At 44.0% G+C, this 18,393-nt stretch overlaps 1 long non-coding RNA gene across 3 annotated transcripts in view; it reads right to left on the bottom strand.

Annotated features, from left to right (window-relative positions):
* Positions 1 to 8,795: 8,795 nt before the first annotated feature.
* The window catches only part of LOC142829580 (uncharacterized), a 39,125-nt gene continuing 29,527 nt past the window's right edge, over positions 8,796 to 18,393 (bottom strand). For all 3 annotated transcript variants that reach the window (XR_012904125.1, XR_012904124.1, XR_012904126.1), the window contains one exon: positions 8,796 to 15,343. This is a non-coding gene — a long non-coding RNA (uncharacterized LOC142829580). The remainder of the gene's footprint in view (positions 15,344 to 18,393) is intronic.

Below are 18,393 nucleotides of genomic sequence, written 5' to 3'. Positions count from 1 at the left end.
CTGGAGCAATTTTTTATAGTGGGGGTGCTGAGAGCCATTGAACCAAATCTTGTATATGAGAGAAACTACTTCACACCAAGGAGTACCCCAACATCTCCAGCACCTATGCTTCCATGATAATTTGTTGTGCACCATTGTTAGCTGTTGCTAGAATCCCTTGCTTAATTGCATAGTGACCTCTTACCACCACAAGAGAACAACACCACAGGTTGGGACTTAATCCAAATGTACCTTTTGAGGATCAGAGATGCTTAAAATATTAAAAGAACAGCAAAGCATCTATGAGAATAATCCAAAATGAAAATAAATCTTCATTGAACCTTCTCTTTTCACTTTTTGACACAGACACAACTTGAAGGGATTGTGAGTGTAGGCTTTTCTCTTCCAGAGAAATTATTTGTGTGACATTCCTTTTCTGGTTGTCAGTTTCCTGCATGTCAGATGAAGTACTTCACATAGTACTATAGCATAGAGTATGATGTTACCTGTGATAGGGAAAGCCTTGCTAATGTTAATGTTCTTGAAGAATTCATGTCCCTTTTAAAATGCCTTCACCAAACTTGTTTCAAGTTTAAAAAATATTCAGCAATCCCTTCCCCCCCTCGTGTCCTCTGAACTCCCTTACAGGATAATGTATTAAAAGAAAGAGAAAACTTAAATGTCCCAAATTATAATTTTATTTCCTGTCCCTTTACTGAGTCCCAGTATGACCTATTTTACTATTTTATGACAGTATTGTACTATTTTAAAACTAATAATGGAGATTGCCTATCTCCTAGAACTGGAAGGGACCTTGAAAGGTAATAGAGTCTAGGCCCGTGCCTTCACAGCAGGACCAAGTACCATCCCTGACAAAGTTTTGCCCCAAATCCCTAAATAACCTCTGCAAGGATTGAACTCACAACCCTCTTTTGTTATCCAGCTAGATATTATTCCTTATTTATTCTGTGAGGCTGTATATCAATGATTGTCACATTACTAATGAAATGATGCAGGGTAAAGAGGCTGGTTATAAAATGGGAATACACATGGGCTTTGTGTACACTGCCAGTTTTTGCGACACATGGGCTTTTGTCTATACAGTCGTAAAATCATCAGCATATTTTCTGCTGGTTTTTTTTGTGCAAGGGGTTTTTGTGCAAAAAAAAAAGCAGTGTAGCCCCTTCTGTTTTGTGCAAAAAGGGTTTTTTGCTCAAGATTCTTATGGGAGAAGCATATTTTCTGCTGCAAAAACTGGCAGTGTAGACATAACCATTATCTTTTTCTTTGCACTCCAGGTGTCCCTAATCTGGGAACACTCATGGTACAGGCACCAGTGTAAATTGAACACTTGGGTGGCCACCCAGGAGAGAGTCAGGTGTCAGTTGATTAGCAGAAAATCCACAGCTGCCCACATGTTTCTATGATGGTGCATATCTGCACATGCCATGGTGCACATAACAAAATTTATTCCACACAGATATGGAAAAATTTAGAGGCAACTTTGGTACAGACCCTGGCAGGGGGAGGAGAAAGCAGTACTATGCACTGCTGCCTGCCTTCCCACCAGTGCATCTATGCAGCAACATGTTTCCCCTGAGACTTTTCAACATAGCTCCCACAGTGGTGGAGTGTGGTGGGGAGCAGCAGAAAGCACGGAGCCATGTGTGCCCCCTAGAGTAGGATGTCAGATAAGTGCCCCACCCCTATCCTGTCATACCCAGACCAAGCCAGACCTTTCCTGGCTTGACACATTCTTTAATTCAGCATACTCTGCTTTCTAGGGTTCCCAAATTAAAGAATTTGAAGTGTGTATTATTCACAAACCAAGGTCTGAGTTCTACTATCTGATTTATGTAGGTAGACCTTGACACTGAATCCATTTACAATCATTGGGGTACCTGTAGATGCAAGGGTTTGTTCATGTGTATTTGATAGAAAAAAGGATTTTCTGTTAGAATGAACCCCCCCGCCCCAAAAAGGTATTCTTGAGATGCAAATCAAGTAGAATTTTAATCTTAGAAAGAAAAAAAATATGAAAAATATTGTTTAGCTCCAGTGAATAATAAAAGTTGAAATGAACTGTTATGTTAGAAGTAGGATTCTATGTATTCATTTGTGCTTTTTTCTTTTAAGAGCTAAACCTTTTTAAAAATGAAAACTCCATGGATTTAATTGAATTATTCTTTAAAATATACACTGTAGTTTGGTATAACTATTTTTACTGAACTGAGGTTGAAAATAATGTTGTGTGGCAGACGGAAGACAGTGGGCTGCAGGAGTTCAGTGGAGGGCAGATACATGGGTAGTAGGGTGTGTGGGTTTGTTCCCTGAATAGACTGCAGAGATGGCTGCTCGGCCATCAGATCAGGCAGGCACCTGAAACTCATTAGGAGCCAGCCTGGAGTGCAGCTTAATAGAACACCTGCTACCAGTTTAGGCTTGTGGACCCAGGCTTCCCCAGGGCCTGGCCAAGCCATTCGCGTGCCCCGGGAGCATGGTGCCACTCCTGGGAGTGCAACACATGCGCGGTCCCACCCCCGTATAGTCAAATTGTATTGACTATACGATTAGTTGATAAAGGCTACTGTGCAGAGCCGCATCGAGGATAGCTCCAGGAGTCTACTCCAGCTGGGAATGAGCTGTCCTGGCTCATGCCAGCTCCAGAGCCACCCACACTGCGGCTCTGCATTTTCAATAGGGTAAGAGCCTCTGGGCTCTTACTACATTTAAAATGCAGAGGTGCAGCAATCAGTGCTAGCCGGGACTGCTTGGTCCCAGCTTACGCTGAGTCCAGCAACCCCTTTTCATGGCGGACAGCACATCTGCGGTGGGGCCCAGCTCCCCTGCTAGGATCCCAATGGACAGGGGCTGTTTGCAGCACCCCTTTTCCCCCTGATGCCTCTGATAGAAGCAAGGGGGCAGGTGGCACCCCAGAGATAATGCTGGGGGAACCAGCTTTTAAGTCCTGTCCTTCCCCCACCCCCCCTTGCTGCCTCGCATAGAGACAGCAAGGTGGGGGAATGTCAGAGAGAGCATGGGGCCAGTGGGGGACTGCTTGAGTACCTGCTCACCTCATGCACTCTGTGGCACTTCTGCTTTTGAAATGTACAAGAGCCCCTGGGGGCTCTTGTACATTTCAAAAGCAGAAGCGCCCATAGTGGGAACTGGCGCAAGTGGGTACTGAAGCAGTCCCCACTCACGCTGTTTTTCTACTGTGCCTCTTCCACCCCTGTGCCCTACAGAGATGGTGCGGGGGCAGGGGGATGGCTTTAAGTCAATTTCCCGCAGCTCTGGCTTCTGCTCCCTCCACCATTGCTGCCTCTCGCTGATCGAGGCAGCTGGGCAGGGGGAAGCAACTAAAATTCACTACTTGACTACCCAATAAGCATTTCCTTTTTGGATAGTTGACTAATTGCTAACATCCCTAGTTTGGAGAAGAGGAAACTCCAAGTGGAAGCAAAAATTCCAGGCCACAAGCAGGAGGGGTTATTCTCCAAAATGTCAGGGAGGAGGTACCGAGGGAGGGGTTGTTATTCAGTGGGAATAAGGGCAAGAACCCCAATAGTGGCTACCACATAGGACCCTGGGCCGGAAGTGGGTGGGACCGGGTTCCCCCCAACACTCCTCTGGCCGGTGGGTGGCTGCTGGGGAAAATGACCTTGGACTGGGGAGGAGTTTGTCCTCCAAACTAGTGACTGCCCAATGATGAAATTGGCTCATGAAGTGGGGTACCCTCACCTCTGAGAAAAGCAAGAGGTGCACGCACTCTGAGGCGCACACACAAACTCTCCTGGAAGTGCAGGACCCCGGGGACACAGCCTGAGCTCCTCCACAGTTATTAGGAGAGTGATAAACTACTTTGTCTGTGAAACACAATTCTCCGTGGTCTAGAAATGAAAGCAAGTGGTACATGCCAGAAATAATTGCAATAGCCTTTTTCAGTTTTTGAATGTCATCAGGCATCTTTGGAGCCTACACCAGCATTTAAGTATATACATGCCCTGTATCATCAGCAATATTTTTAATCTTCATTTTAATTTAAAACGGAAAGACCCTAGCCTAAATAAATTTTAGAAGATTGGACCATGGAGATGATCAAATGTCTTGGACAATTGTTGAAAGATCTATTTGCCACTTTATCCGGTGGCAGCAGAAACCCCCCTCCCTCCCCCCAGAAAAAGCAAATACAGTACAGTACTGTGTTAAATGTAAACTACTAAAATGTTAAAGGGAAAGCAGCATTTTACTTCTGCATAGTTCAAGTTTCCAAGCTATAGTAATGATGGTTTATTTGTAAACGTCTAAAATAACAACCATAACGTTTTGTTCAGAGTTACACACAGAGTTATGAACAACTAGGGATGTAAACTGTTGTTTAAAAAGTTAACCAGTTAAACACTATGTTTAACCAGTTAACTGTGGAGCAGCTCCCAGAGTATGATGTGGTGGGCCTGGCCAGTGTGGAGCTGTGGGTGGGGGGTTGCTTGGGCTAGGCTAGACATACCGTACCACGTCGCCCATGGGGAGCTGCTCCAACACAGTTAAGTTGGATGCCTCCTGCCAATGGCTGGCCCACCCCGGCTAGAACAGCCTCCTCCTGTGTTGGGCAAGAAGCTGTTTCAACCCAGCCAAGTCACTGGTTAACTGCTTACTGGTAAGCATCACACAGTAAGGGTGATGTTTACAGAGTAACCTGTTAACCGGTTACCCCTTGCGATCCCTATGAACAACCTCCAGTCCCAAGATGTTCATAATTCTGAGCTTCTACTGTAATTAACTCCACAGGCTGAAATCCTAGCCTTGCTGAAGTCAGCAGTAGTTTTGTGTCAGGGGGTTCACACCCCAGTGCACCTCAGTGCCCCCTGACTGTCTTCATATAGCCCGTTTCAGGGCAGAATACAGTCTGTATGGGTTGCTCATCATAGGCATTTGGGCTTATCTCCGTGGCCCCGCTTACCTAAGCCAGGCTGTAACCTGTCTCCACGCCCGGGCCTTTCCTCCGGCCCCTCATCAGGGTAGCCTTAGCTGGCCTTCTCCCAGCTCTAGCTGGCTAGCCCCAGGAGGTCTCCCTCCTGGGAGCTCCTGCTTCCTCCACAGCCAGCCCCTCACTGGCCTCTCTCCTCCCTCCCTTGAGCAACCTGGGCTTCTCTATATATACGTGCCAGCTGTGTTCATACTCGCCCTAATGGGTTCAGCTGGCTTCTCCCAGCCATTCGTGCAGTCCTGGATCTTTGCCAGCTGGGCTCTCCCCTGCCCTAATGGGTTCAGCTGGCTTCTACCAGCCATTCGTGCAGTCCTGGGTCTTTGCCAGCTGGGCCCTCTCTAGCCCTAACTAGCTCCCGTTGGTCTCCTTTCTGCTAGCCCTGGCTCCAGGCCGGAGTCCTGGTATTAAAGGGCCAGTGCAGGGCAGGCGCCCTGTCACATTTTGCCATTGACTTCAGTGCATCTAAGAGCTCACCCGGGAATCTAGGGATATAATCGTGTAGATGACTGCATGATTAACCAATAAGTCTAGGTTTATTGGTTAATCTTGTTGACTACATGCATTCCCATGCTCTTGATACCTCTGTATCAGAGGCAACAAAGGTATGAGGGAACAGGAGTGGGTGCCCATGAGCACAGGATCCACCTGCCTCCCCATCCCTGCACTGCTGCCTCTGATAGAGGGGCAGCAGCGCAGAGGGTGAGGTGGGTAGGCTGGAGCCAATACATGTGAGGAGCCAGTTTTCAAGCCTGCTACCCATGCATGCTGGCTTATAGACCTGTCTGCCCTCTACAGCAGAAAAGGGGTTAAAAGCGGGTTCCCTCAAGGACCAACTCGTGGTGCCACCAGCCCCCCCTTCCCACACTGCAGTAGCACAGTGAGGGAGGTGGGGGGCAGGGGACACTGCTGCATCCCACAGAGCAGCATCTTTCCACAGCAAGCTTGGGCCTGCTGCAGACAGACGTTGCTTCGCAGCAGCAGCCCTGTCTGCAGGGGTCCAAGCTCTCCATGGACAGAGGCTGCTCCATGGGATGCAGAGCAGCCTCTGTCTGCAGGGAGCTCAGAACCTCAGGGATAGGGTCAGACCAATAATCACACTGTATCAGGTTAACCCGAATCCCAAAGAACGAGTCACTCACCCCAGATCAATTGATACACTGGGTTTCACAACAAGGACAACGCTGGCAGCCAGATCTCTAATAAATTAACTACAGGTTTATTAGCTAAGAAACAGAAATGCGAGGGTTTTTTTTTTGGGGGGGGGGGGGGATTAAAGCAGGTAAAATACATTAACAGGTGAATCAAAACTTGTTAGTCCAAAATGATCACAGAGATGTAGTAATCTACCACTTTGCCAAAAGTCTTTTCAGCATTACCAAGCATAACTCTGGGGATCTCTGTGGTGATGTTGTTCTACTCTGCTAGAATCTAAATAGCCCAGAGATCTAGGATCTCTCCTTGAGTAAGTGCTTATAGCTACTTTTCACAGACAATGATATGACAAGTATCAGTACCCACACAATGGCCAATTACTTTTAATTTAGAATTCTTCTTTTGCACTCCATGTGTTAATCACAAGGATATACATCAGTTAAATGCCTGCCATTACATTTAGTAAGAATAGCTAAGTGAAAACAATACAAGTGGCATTCAATTTCATGAGTTTCTGACACCTGAATACACCTTACGGTAACACACACTTTGCTCTAGGGCAGGGGTGGAGAATCTTTTTTGGGTCAGGGCCTCTAACACAGAAAAATCAGTCAGGGGCTGAGGGTTGCGGGGAGGTGTGTGTGGGGGGGGGGAGAGGTAGGGGGGCTGGAGTGCCAGCACAGGCTCCCCAATGCTGGGGGAGGCCCTAAGCCCTAGGAGCCAGGTCTAGGCAACCTAGGAGCCGCATCCCTGATCTAGGGTTATTTAGTTACCAGACAGGCATAATATAAACTAATTACAGGGGCATATGCAATGTAAATGTAACATAATAAGAAACAGGCTATACATAGGCAAAACCAATATAATTAATAACTTTCCTTGATTTTTTTGTTAACTCCCAGGTGAGACTGGCTGGAATGTGTGCTATTACATTTAACTCTCGATATTCATACTAGGGACGCAAAGGGGTAACCTGCTGTTTACTTGGTAAACATCACCCTTACTGGGTGATGCTTACCGGTATCTGGTTAAACAGTGACCCAGACAGGCTGGAGCAGCCCCTCACCCATGGTGCAAAGAGGTGGGCCCAGCCAAGCTGAAGCAGCTCCCTGCCCATAGCATGGGGGGGCTTAACCTGGCCTTCCTGGAACAGCCTTCCACCTGTGGCACAGCGTGGATGGGCCTGGCGGAGCAGGAGCAGCCCTCTACCTGTGGTGCGCAGTGGGAGGGGAGCTGCTCCTGCCCAACCAAGCCCACTGTGTCACATTGCGGGAGGGGGCTGCTCCATGGTTCACTGGCTAAATATAGTGTTTAACTGGTTAACTTTAAAAACCACAGTTGACATCACTAATTCAAACAAGTGAATTGGTCTATGACTGCAGCCTGAGCTAGTCTAGCAGCATCGGCAGAGATTGTACTTGGAGATTTCTGTTGACTGTCAGAGTGGCTGTGACAGCCTGGTCCCCTTCTTGTCAACAGCTGACAAACTGTCACAAAGTATATCTGGTACCTTTGCTGCCCCTATCCGACTCTTTTAAATTCAAACAGTTTTAGTCTAACCTCTTCAGGAACGGGAAACCCAGAGAGACACGCTATCATGTGGTAATTATGTAGTATCACTTTGAGAAACTGCATTCAGGTGTCTCAATAATTTCATCAGGTTTTGTCTTAGTGATAATAAAGTATGTTGTTTGTTACACTGAGCACAAATGTAATCTAATGCAGACTGGAAGTATTAAAGAAATAGTTTGACACAGAATCCTCTCATTGTACTCTGTCTCTCTTATTATTTATTTACCGCTATACATACGTATTGGGCTGTGACCTGTGTAATATCTCAACACAACAGTTATAGCTGGATTACTAGGGTGGCTTTGGGAGTCCCTCATTTTCATTAAGAATCTCTCCCCTCCAAAGCTCACCCAGATATACGGATGTGGGGAACTGCTGGGGTTTGGGTCACCAAGTTGAACTCCCTTCAGCATCTTCCAGTTACCTCTTCGGAGTTCTACTTACCTTTGTTCAGTTATCCCTGCTCTTGAGGCCAGTCTAACCAGGCCTTCTGTCTGATCCTCTGTGATGGTCCTACCCTGTTGCCAGATCTCCCTTTTTGGAGATCCACTCTTCATCTGTCTCCTTAATCTTCCTTAAAGGTGATGCCCCTTCTGGTGATATCATTGCTGGGGGCTTCACCAGTCTCAGCAGTTTCTTCAGAATGGCGACTGTGTGTATTTGGATCAGGTTGTATGTTGGTAACTCTGGCAGTTGGACCAAGTAATCAGTTTAATTGATCTGGTGCATCTTGTTCATACAACCGCTGAAATTCTTGCATACAAATTAACTGTAGAGTAAGGGTGGTGTTCTGATAATGGTGTAGGACTCGCAGCATGACATAATTCATAAATGAAAAAGAGCTAAGAACTTAAAAATTGGAGAGTAATTATGTATTCCAGTGATTGATGATTGAACCTGGTTATATTCTAAACAAAAGAACATTCAGCCATGCTTGCAACTGTTGCCATCAAGTCACACTGACCCAGACAGTCTAAGCTTTGGACTGACACACAGGGACAATCCTGGAGATATAGCATGTTTATATCTTCAGCTCACATCCCCCAGGAGACACAATTCCCCCCCACCCCCAGCAGTTAAGATTGGAGGTTTTGTGTCTCTCAGCTCAACGTATTGTGTGAACATGAACTTCTTAAGAACATTAATGGAAATAGGGGCTAAGAGATTTGAAAAGTAATTGGTCTATTAATCCATTAATATCAAACTGGATTAATCTCTTCCAAGCCAACACATGATGATAGTCTCTGAGAAATAGATTTTTGGAATCAGATAATCCCAACGGCCATCACAGAGCTTGCTGTGAGGGAAAGAATGGATCAAGTTCACATGCATGGTTTTACTTAAAGGAGGTGTAAGGAGTGAATTTGTAAACTGGATTGAAACATTATTGTAATGCTCAGAATCAATGAATGAGAGAGCAGTTTGTGTCCACTTCTAAGGTCATTGCAATTCAAATGCTTAATCTTCCTTTTGTGGTGAAAAGCAGTATCTTGAGGCCCACTACAGGATTCTGCACCTCTCACTTGCAGGCGATGTGTTGAACAGCAGGGATATTAACTGATATCTGCTTTTGTTAGATATTCTTAATGGCTTTGACTTGAATCATCGACAGCCGGTCACTGAGTTATGAACGCATCAATTTACGACTGTTTGTATTTACAACAAACCCCTTATACGGCTGGAACCAGAGTTACGAACAAAATCCGTACTTACAAACAGCGCAGCCGTACGTCAGTGAATGTAATCCAATTTACAGACACATTGAGTTATGACCAAGTGCTTTGAACATAACTCGTTCGTAAATCGGGGACCAGCTGTAAATTATACTCATATTTCTCTAGTACACAGCAGTGTGTCAGGATTTAACTAAATAAGGGGCAGGAGGTTTTAATCTCCTTCCATAATTTGTGGCAGAACCTAACTTGACATTGCTCCCTTAGAAAACTCAAACATTTCTGTCCTAAAAGACTGTCCCCCAGTGGTCTCAGGCCTCTGTTTCCACAAGGGTGAATAGTCGGGCAGATGTAGAAGATTTTTACTTTTGTCTAAACATACTCATCAGTGGCAACAAAGAAGGGCCACTAGGATGATCCGAGGAATGGAAATCCTGTCTTATGAAAGGAGACTCAAGGAGCTTGGCTTGTTTACTTTAACCAAAAGAAGGCTGACGGGGGACATGATTACACTTTTTAAATATATTAGAGGGATAAATACCAGGGAGGGAGAGGAATTATTTAAGTTTAATACCAATGTGGACACAAGAACAAATGGATATAAGCTGGTTAGTAGGAAGTTTAGACTTGAGATTAGACAAAGGTTTCTAACCATTAGAGGAGTGAGGTTCTGGAACGGCCTTCCAAGGGAAGTAGTGGGGGCAAAAGATCTATCTGGTTTCAAGATTAAACTAGATGGGTTTATGAAGGGGATGGTTTGATGAGATAACATGATCTAGGTAACTAATTGACCATTCATTATCAGTGGGAAATAGGTCAATGGAGGAATGATAGGAATTACTACAGAACTTTCTGGGTGTCTGGCTGGTGAGTCTTGCCCACATGTTCAGGGTTTAGCTGATTGCCATATTTGGGGTTGGGAAGGAATTTTCCTCCAGGGTAGATTGGCTGAGGCCCTGGAGGTTTTTCGCCTTCCTCTGTAGCATGGGGTACAGATCACAGCTAGAGGATTCTCTGCATCTTGGGGTCTTCAAAGTAATTGAAGGCTTCAATATCTGAGATATAGGTGAGAGGATTATTCTAGGAGGGGTGGGTGAGATTCTGTGGCCTGCACTGTGCAGGGGGTCGGACTGGATGATCATAATGGTCCCTTCTGACCTTAAAGTCTGTGAGTCTGTAAACTGGAGCCTGTGGGGGAAAGGGTGCAAAGAGGGCCACCAGAGGGAGGGGGCATGTGAGGGCACTCCATTTATCAACTAAAATTTTGGCAGGGGTCTTGCGTGCTACCACAAGTCACTTATTCACACACAAGACTTTGTTAACGTTCCTCTGTTCTGCACTTAAGCATGTCTCTCTGAAGTACATACCAAAGTGTAGCCGTTCCTGGCTATATTTACATTATACAGAGAACAAAATGTATATTTACATTATACAGAGAACAAAAGTGACACTGAATCTCTAAAGAAAAATATTGATCAAATCGCTCTAACTGCATAACAGTTTACTTTTAACCCATGAATCAATTATGAACATTGTCAGCAACTTTTTAAAGGAAACAGTCAAGAGTCTCTTCTCCCTCTCCCCAAGTTAGTACTAAGAGTTCAGATGCAAATATAATTATCCACTTTCACATGCATGTGCTGAATAGGGACATGCATGACTCTTCTGGGAAGATTTACCCTTCTCAAGGGCCTGGCTACACTAGAGTTTACAGTGATGCAGCTGCAAGTTCTCTAATGTAGCCTCTTTAAACTAACGAGAGAGCTGTCCCATCAGCTTAATTTCTCCAGTTTCCACAAGCAGCAGCAGCAGCTTTTCTAGTGGCAGCATTGTCCACCCCAGTATTTATGTCCATGTAACTCTTGTTGCACAGGGAAGTGGTTTATTCAGACCCCTGAGTTACATTAATTATGCTGGCATAAGCTGTAATGCAGAAATATCCTCCGTCTCTGTGGAATTGTTTCCAAACCCTTTGTAGGGCTTGCCAGCTCCTTAATGTTGGGAGTGTTAGTTCCACAGTCCCATTCAAATCCCCTGGAGTCTTTGCAGCATGAGTCTGCAGCAAATTTTAGTACAAAATCTCTCATCAGGGACCGGTCAGGTCCTGAGGGTGCCAGACCAGTGAGGTCCAAACTGTAGTTTCAAACTTGTAACTACTATACCAATTTCTGGAAGATTCTGGCCCATGCAGCAGAGTCATCACCCTCATTCCAGCAAGTCTGCAGGCACACAAAGTACCCCAAAATGAAACAAAAGTATTCTTGCACATTTCTTCACTTGCTTACATTGCTAAATACACATGACATGCTTACACTTTACAAATAAACATGCTGGAATCTTGCTATTGTAGGTACTTACAACTGCCATTACCATAGAATCTATGCATTTTACAGTCACTGATGGACTTATTACAACACTTGTGTGGTAGGGAAGCATTATCATTCTCATTTTAGAGGGAGAATTTGGTCAGAGAATCTAAATGATTTGTCCAAGGTCACTCAATAAGTTTATAGAATAGGAGGGAATTGAAGCTGGGTCTCCCAAGTCTTAGGCTAGTACCCAAAGTAATCATGTGTAAGCGGGGGAATGATCCCGCTATTGTGGGGAACTTTCCTTGCTTCTACACACCCCGGTGAAATGAACCAGCGAAAGGATCTGAGTCCCCGCTCCCACTTCCTTTACCCCACGGCTCCCTGATCCTGAGGGCTCCTCCTCCACTCTCCTGAGTAGCAGAGCCCTTGAAACCCCAACAAGGCTGGGCCCAGGTTTCCTGGGGCTTAATCCCTGACCTTGTAGTCACTAGGGGCAGGAGTTAGGGTGTCCCCACTCCGAGGTGCTCTCTTTACACTGCAGACCTTCTTGGCCCAGTGATCACTTCATAAGGTTCAAAGCAAATACAATTTATTAAACAACAACTGATTAAAGAGAAAAGAACAAGAAAACAATGAGAATGGTTAAATGAGAACACACAGCCCTGCTCTGTAGCACAGGGACATCAAAACAGCAGCCTGCAGAGTGTAAGGACAGTCCACAGTCTCTTCCTTAGAGGCCCCTTAGAGGCCTTGGATGTGCTGCAGGGGGAGCTGCAGGCTGGACATGCTTGCTCTGGCAGTGCCCACACAGCCACAAGCTCTAAGTGGCCAGACCCCTCTCCCAGTCCAGAGCCTCTCCCCACACTTTGCAGTTCCCAGCTGCTCACCACATCCAGCTGCAGGCTGTGCTGTGTGGCCAGTCTCTAGCTTCTTGCGTTGCTTCTCTGTTCCTTTTGGCTCTCTGAGCACTGCCAGTCTGCTGCTCAACACAGGGTCTGCGCTCTTGAGCTGTGTGTGTCTGGCTCAGCTACTGCAAAAACTGCCCCTCAGCATACAGCTTGCTTTGCTTGGGCTGTCTCTCAGCTCCCTGTTTTTGCAGGACTTCTTCACACAGCTTGTACTCCTATTTCAGCTCTCTGTCTTTGCAGGACCTCTTCTGCACACAGCTCGCTCTGTTCTCTCCTTGCTCAGAGAGACCCAGAACAATCCCTGCTCACAGGGAGGACGGGGCCTGGCCTCTCACTGGCCTGTCCAACCTGTCAATCAGGCTGAGCTGGAGTGTTGGCTGCTTTCCATTGTCTCTGGGGTCAGTCAGTCTCATGAACTCTTCCCCTTCAGATACTGCGAGCTGGCAAACCAAAAACTCCCACAGAGTTTTAGTAAGGGGTAACAGTCCCCTTACACATGGTGGTGGAAGAAGACAACAGCTTGGACAGTAGACAGTTAAGTGATTCCCAAGTTCTTCAAGAGCTATGACCTAAGAATGTTAATGAGTAGGTTAATGAGCAAAGGTTCTCCTCTGCAGACTTCTGGAAACCTTCATGAATTAGGAGACAAGCCGTGGGAGCAGGTGTTTCCTAATAGATCAGCTAGCACACCACTGGCTCATGAGCAGTAACACACGTTCGCCATCACACTGCCACAGGTGATTTATCCTGCAGAAATAGGTTGTTCAACCTATATTTGATGTCAAATCAATTTTATGACGAGATGTTTGTGATAGAGAAGACATTGTGACAAATCTGTTTGACAAAATATTATTGAATGATAAACATTTCAGATGTGGTTCTGACTAACAGCATTCACAAACCAAAGCCCTATAGCTTTTCCACTGGGGTCTCTGCTTAAGGCCACATGCAGAGTAACTGCCCCAATTTTCAACCCAAGATCAGACCAAGAAAGTCTAATGTGCGGGATTATTCAGCAAAGTAATGCTGCTGTTGCTCTCTCTCCTGGAGTGGTTGTATTTCACACTTTTATAACACTTTATACATTGAAAGCAATATACAGGGAACAACTGGTTAATATTTATTACACACCTCTAAGAAATATCTTCCTTATAGAAAGAGGGAAAGTGACACAAAGATGTGGTGACTTGCACAAAGTTAGAGCCAGGATTAGAACTGGCCATCACCTGACTGCCAGAGCTTGTTCCCAGAAACCACACTGCTTTACCGTTACACCCAACTGCACTAGGGAGACAGGGTGGCTTTGTAAAATTGGATCTGTCTGTATAGCTGATTCAGCCAAGGGTCAAATTCTGTCAGCAGTTAATCTTCCACTACATCACTTGCTATCATCTGTAGTTCACATATGAGCTGTTTCTCAGGAGAGAGATCCAAATAGTCCCAAAAACATGGAATCTACTAAATAAATATAAAAAAACCCAAAACAAATACAGGCCATAAACCTCACACAAGAAATTGTTTAAAAAAAAATCCAGCTTAGAGATTAAAAGGGAGGCATGTTTATAAAGTGATTCTGAACCTCAATTTCTTAGAAATTAAACTGAATAGGCTGTTGTCACAGTGATCAGTTATGTCTGAAAGCACAAGAGATGTGTTTGTATATTTTAATTCCATTTCATAGACAAATCTTAGCCTCTCAGCGAGGAGGAAACATAGTATTAATCAGTCAATTTTTTTTAAACAAAAGATCCATTTTATTTGGAAGATTCCCATCAGTCTGTCATCTTATTTGTGAGAGATGAAAGTAATGGTGCAGTAGTTCCTTATTCAACAATTTTTCTACCAAAAAAGGAATTTTTTTGAAAATCAGACCAAATGGAGTTGTCAAACTCAAAAGCATTTTCACCAGAACTATTCAGAGAATTCTTTCATCCAAAAAAAAAAGCACAAAGGAGAGAGGTCTTCCAGAAGGCAATTTTCATCTATAACTAAAAGCAAAGGAGTCTGCTTTCCATAAAGCAATGTATCACAATCAGATGGAAACAGAAATACTTCAAGAAATCAAAAAGATTCAACAAACATGAGTTGATCACATCATTCTACTCTTAACAGTAGATTCAGCAGTTGTTTTCCTTGGAAAATATCTGGGTTCACCTCTCTAAAGGGATTTCCTTTCCAAGAAATCAATGGACAGGAAAATCAAACTGGCTTAGGAACCAGTTATAAGATTACAGTGGCAACCATACAAATGTCATCTGTTAGGCTTTCCAGAGCTCTCAGAACATGACTAAATAGTACAGGTCATCTGACTATCTGCAAGAACAAGAAATGGAAGTTATAGCTGTAACACATGTCCATGTCATTCAAGCCTGTTTCTGACTCCCTAAGGTCTACAGCTGTGATCTATGATATGTAGTACAGTTCTAAAGAGACATTTTGTTTAAAAATCTAAAAGGATGATTCCCAAATTAAACAATTCAACATAACTTGCCTTTTGAATACTTCAGTTTTCTGAAGAATCAGATAACTAAACAGTTGTGTAAGTATCTTCAATTTTACAGTACAGCTTCAGCAAAACAACTCAGAAAAATACATCAAATGGATATTCCTTTTTTTAACCTCTTTCTTGGTAGATGAAGATGGAGAAAGACTAGAGAGATGAAGGAAGCTCACCACCATCAACAATGTCTGACATCAGACCTTGCATGTCAAAGTTTTTCACCATTCAGTGAGAGAGGATATCTGTATATTCAAATGGACCTGGCAGGGGAATAGGAGAAATAATTCAGTAGGGTTATTCCACAGCACTTGAGAAATCCTTAAATCAAAATGCATTCAGTTACAGACTCTAAGCAATACACAGAAATAGATGAACATCCCAAAGACTTATCTATCAGAGCAACATAGTACCTCTCTTCTGAAGCACAGGCTATCAGGCATGTTCCATATTTTTTGTAGTACTAGAAAAGTCAGGTATCAGAAGTCTTGGATCTCAAATCACAGAACAAATAGACCGAGTCAGATATAGACTAGCTTATTTGAAGCCAATTCCACTTACAGGGCCAGCAGGGGATTTTCTGTTGTACATACCTCTCAAGGAAACATGTTGTATTCCAAACAGAAAATGGCATGCACATTTGTCAAGATTGTTCAACAAATCTACTAGCAGCACAAAGCATTAACATTTTGACCAGCAACATCTCTGACATTCACAAATATATGTCCCAATTAGTCCTTATTGCAGAAGAAAAAGATTCTATGGGAACAGATTTTGTAGACACTCAAAACTAAAAGAAAAATACCTATTTATTTCAGGATGATATTCTGCTCAGATGAAAACATCTAGCAAGACACCTAAACAGCAGTACATCTTCTCCAATCTCTGTCATGAATTAAGAAGAAAGTTGTGTGATTCCCACTTCTGAACTTATTAATACATCAAAAGATGAAAATGCATAACAGAAAAGTTTCAGAATCGCATATTTTAGTTTCTTTATATAAGTGTTGGATGTGCTACATTAATGCATTAATATCCTGACATGGACATGACGTCATATCTATCCCTAGATATGTTCCTTACCCTGCTCTGGATCTTTCATCCAGCCAGTAGGAGGATTAAAATTTATTGCACTCTCTGAAATGTTGTTCCCTTTTTACATAATGTACAACACAAGAGATTTTTCCAAGGTCTCAGTTAGTGGTAACAGAAAGGATACTTAATTGACACAGGAAGCCACTCTTGTAACCAAAGTGATTGCCTAGGGGAAAGTGGTCAGTGTCAGCAAGGTAAAAAGAAGCATACGATGGCTGCAACCGAAGACAGTTTAACAGTGAAGCACTTCACTTAAGAAATTCATTATAGTATCCATATCATACTGTTTGGTATCTGTAAAAAAAAAAAACTGAGGGAAGCACACACATCTCAGGCTTCCACAAAGAAATCTCTGACCAACCTTGGTAAATATAAATTCTGTCTTCTCTAGCTATCCACCTTAAAGCTACTTTTCACTTTCAGATGAATTGGTAGCGAAGTGAGAGAAGAGTTCAAAGAAAATCAGCAGTTTCACAGGGGGGTTTTCAAGATGATTCCCAAGAACTTTGGAGGTCCAGGGACAGACTTATTGCAAACCTTTTCCATGGTTAGTAAGTTTTACTTCAGACAAGATTCAGCTTTATTCAGGGTATATCCAGGGTGTGCAGCTTTTAGTGACAAGGCTATGTCGACACAGCTCTATTGCTACAAGTCAGTGTGTGTGAATGCTGATTGTCCTCACTTTTGCAGAAACAGTACTTCTACCCCCTTCATGAATGGGTTTCACTTAGGCTATGTCTAGACTGCAAGCCTCTTTCGAAAGAGAGCGTCTAGACTGCACGTTGAACTTTCGAAAAAGCGGCTTGCTTTTTCGAAAGAAAGCATCCAGTGAGTCTGGATGCTCTCTTTCGAAGAAGCCCTATTTACATTGAAGAACGCCTTCTTTCGAAAGAGGAACTTTCGAAAGAAGGCGTTCTTCCTCGTGAAATGAGGTTTACCGCCATCGAAAGAAAAGCCGCGTTCTTTCGATTTAATTTCGAAAGAACGCGGCTGCAGTCTAGACGCAGGTGAGGTTTTTTCGAAAAAAGGCTACTTTTTTCGAAAAAACCCCTGAGTCTGGACACAGCCTTAGTCAGCAGCGGAGCATGCCTGCTGATAAACAGCATTCGTAAGTGAACTTGCCATGGCAAAATCTTGTCATACTTTAAACACCCATGAATGACGAGTTTTGTTGATGAAGTCCAAGTGTAGAGACAACCTCAGTGACATAAGAGTTATCCCCCCACTTCCTTTCCCTAATTCTGCAAACATGGTCCAGATGTTTTATTATGGCTCTTGTTTCAGGAAGACTGAAACTACATCTGATGTAAATCAGCTTAGAACCAGTGACTTTGAGCTGAACAGATTCACTCCAGTTGTGGGTTGGGCCATGAATTCCATTCACACGACTCTGTTACTGAGTCAGTCAATCATCTTGGGCAAGTTACTTAACTGATCTCACAATCATTTTACAAAGCTGGGTTAGCATTATAAAGGCAGAGAGATGTTATTTAAAAGTGCTCTAAGTACTAGATTGGCATATGAAGATTTTTACAAATGCATTCGTGACTCTGGTTCAAATCACACATGCCTAAACTGGAAATTAAATTGGGTACTTCAAACCAACCATTCTAACCCCTGCATGTCTTTTCTTTGTACTTGTAAAACATAATCCTAACGTTTGCTATAAGAGTTTGAAATCAGAGGCATTATTCATGGAAAAGGCATTTGTACTTTTCCAGGAGGCATTGTTCTATGCAGGGTTTCTCCAGCTTTCAAACCAAAAATAATACATAGGCGATGCTGCCTCTACACCTGGGCGAAAAAAGGTAATTCCGATTCCCAGAGGATTTCACTATTTTATTTCATTCCAATTAGAATGAAACTCCAAAATTCTTCACTGAAAAGGGGATGAAACCTCATTCCAGGGACAGTCCAGTGGGTGGGGATGAGAGCGAGAACAGGCCCACCAACAAGGTGGGGCATAGGGGGCAATTGCCCAGGCACAGGATTGTGAGGAGTGGGGGCCAAGGAGGATAGAGGAACCAGAATGGGAAGGGAAAAGAGCAGTGGGACGGGGACAAAGGTAGGCAGGGATAGCTGGGAGAAAGGAGGTGAGTGGGGGGGACTTGGGATTTCTGGGGGGCTGAGAGGGGAAGGGGCCAAGCTGGGTACAGGACCATTGAGCACGGAGCTCATTAACATTCCTTTCCTTGCTCTTACTTGTCCTGTTACATGA

Source organism: Pelodiscus sinensis, chromosome 5 (genome assembly GCF_049634645.1).
Source record: "Pelodiscus sinensis isolate JC-2024 chromosome 5, ASM4963464v1, whole genome shotgun sequence".
Taxonomy (NCBI): domain Eukaryota; kingdom Metazoa; phylum Chordata; order Testudines; family Trionychidae; genus Pelodiscus; species Pelodiscus sinensis.
This window is presented reverse-complemented; position numbering and strand designations above follow the sequence as displayed.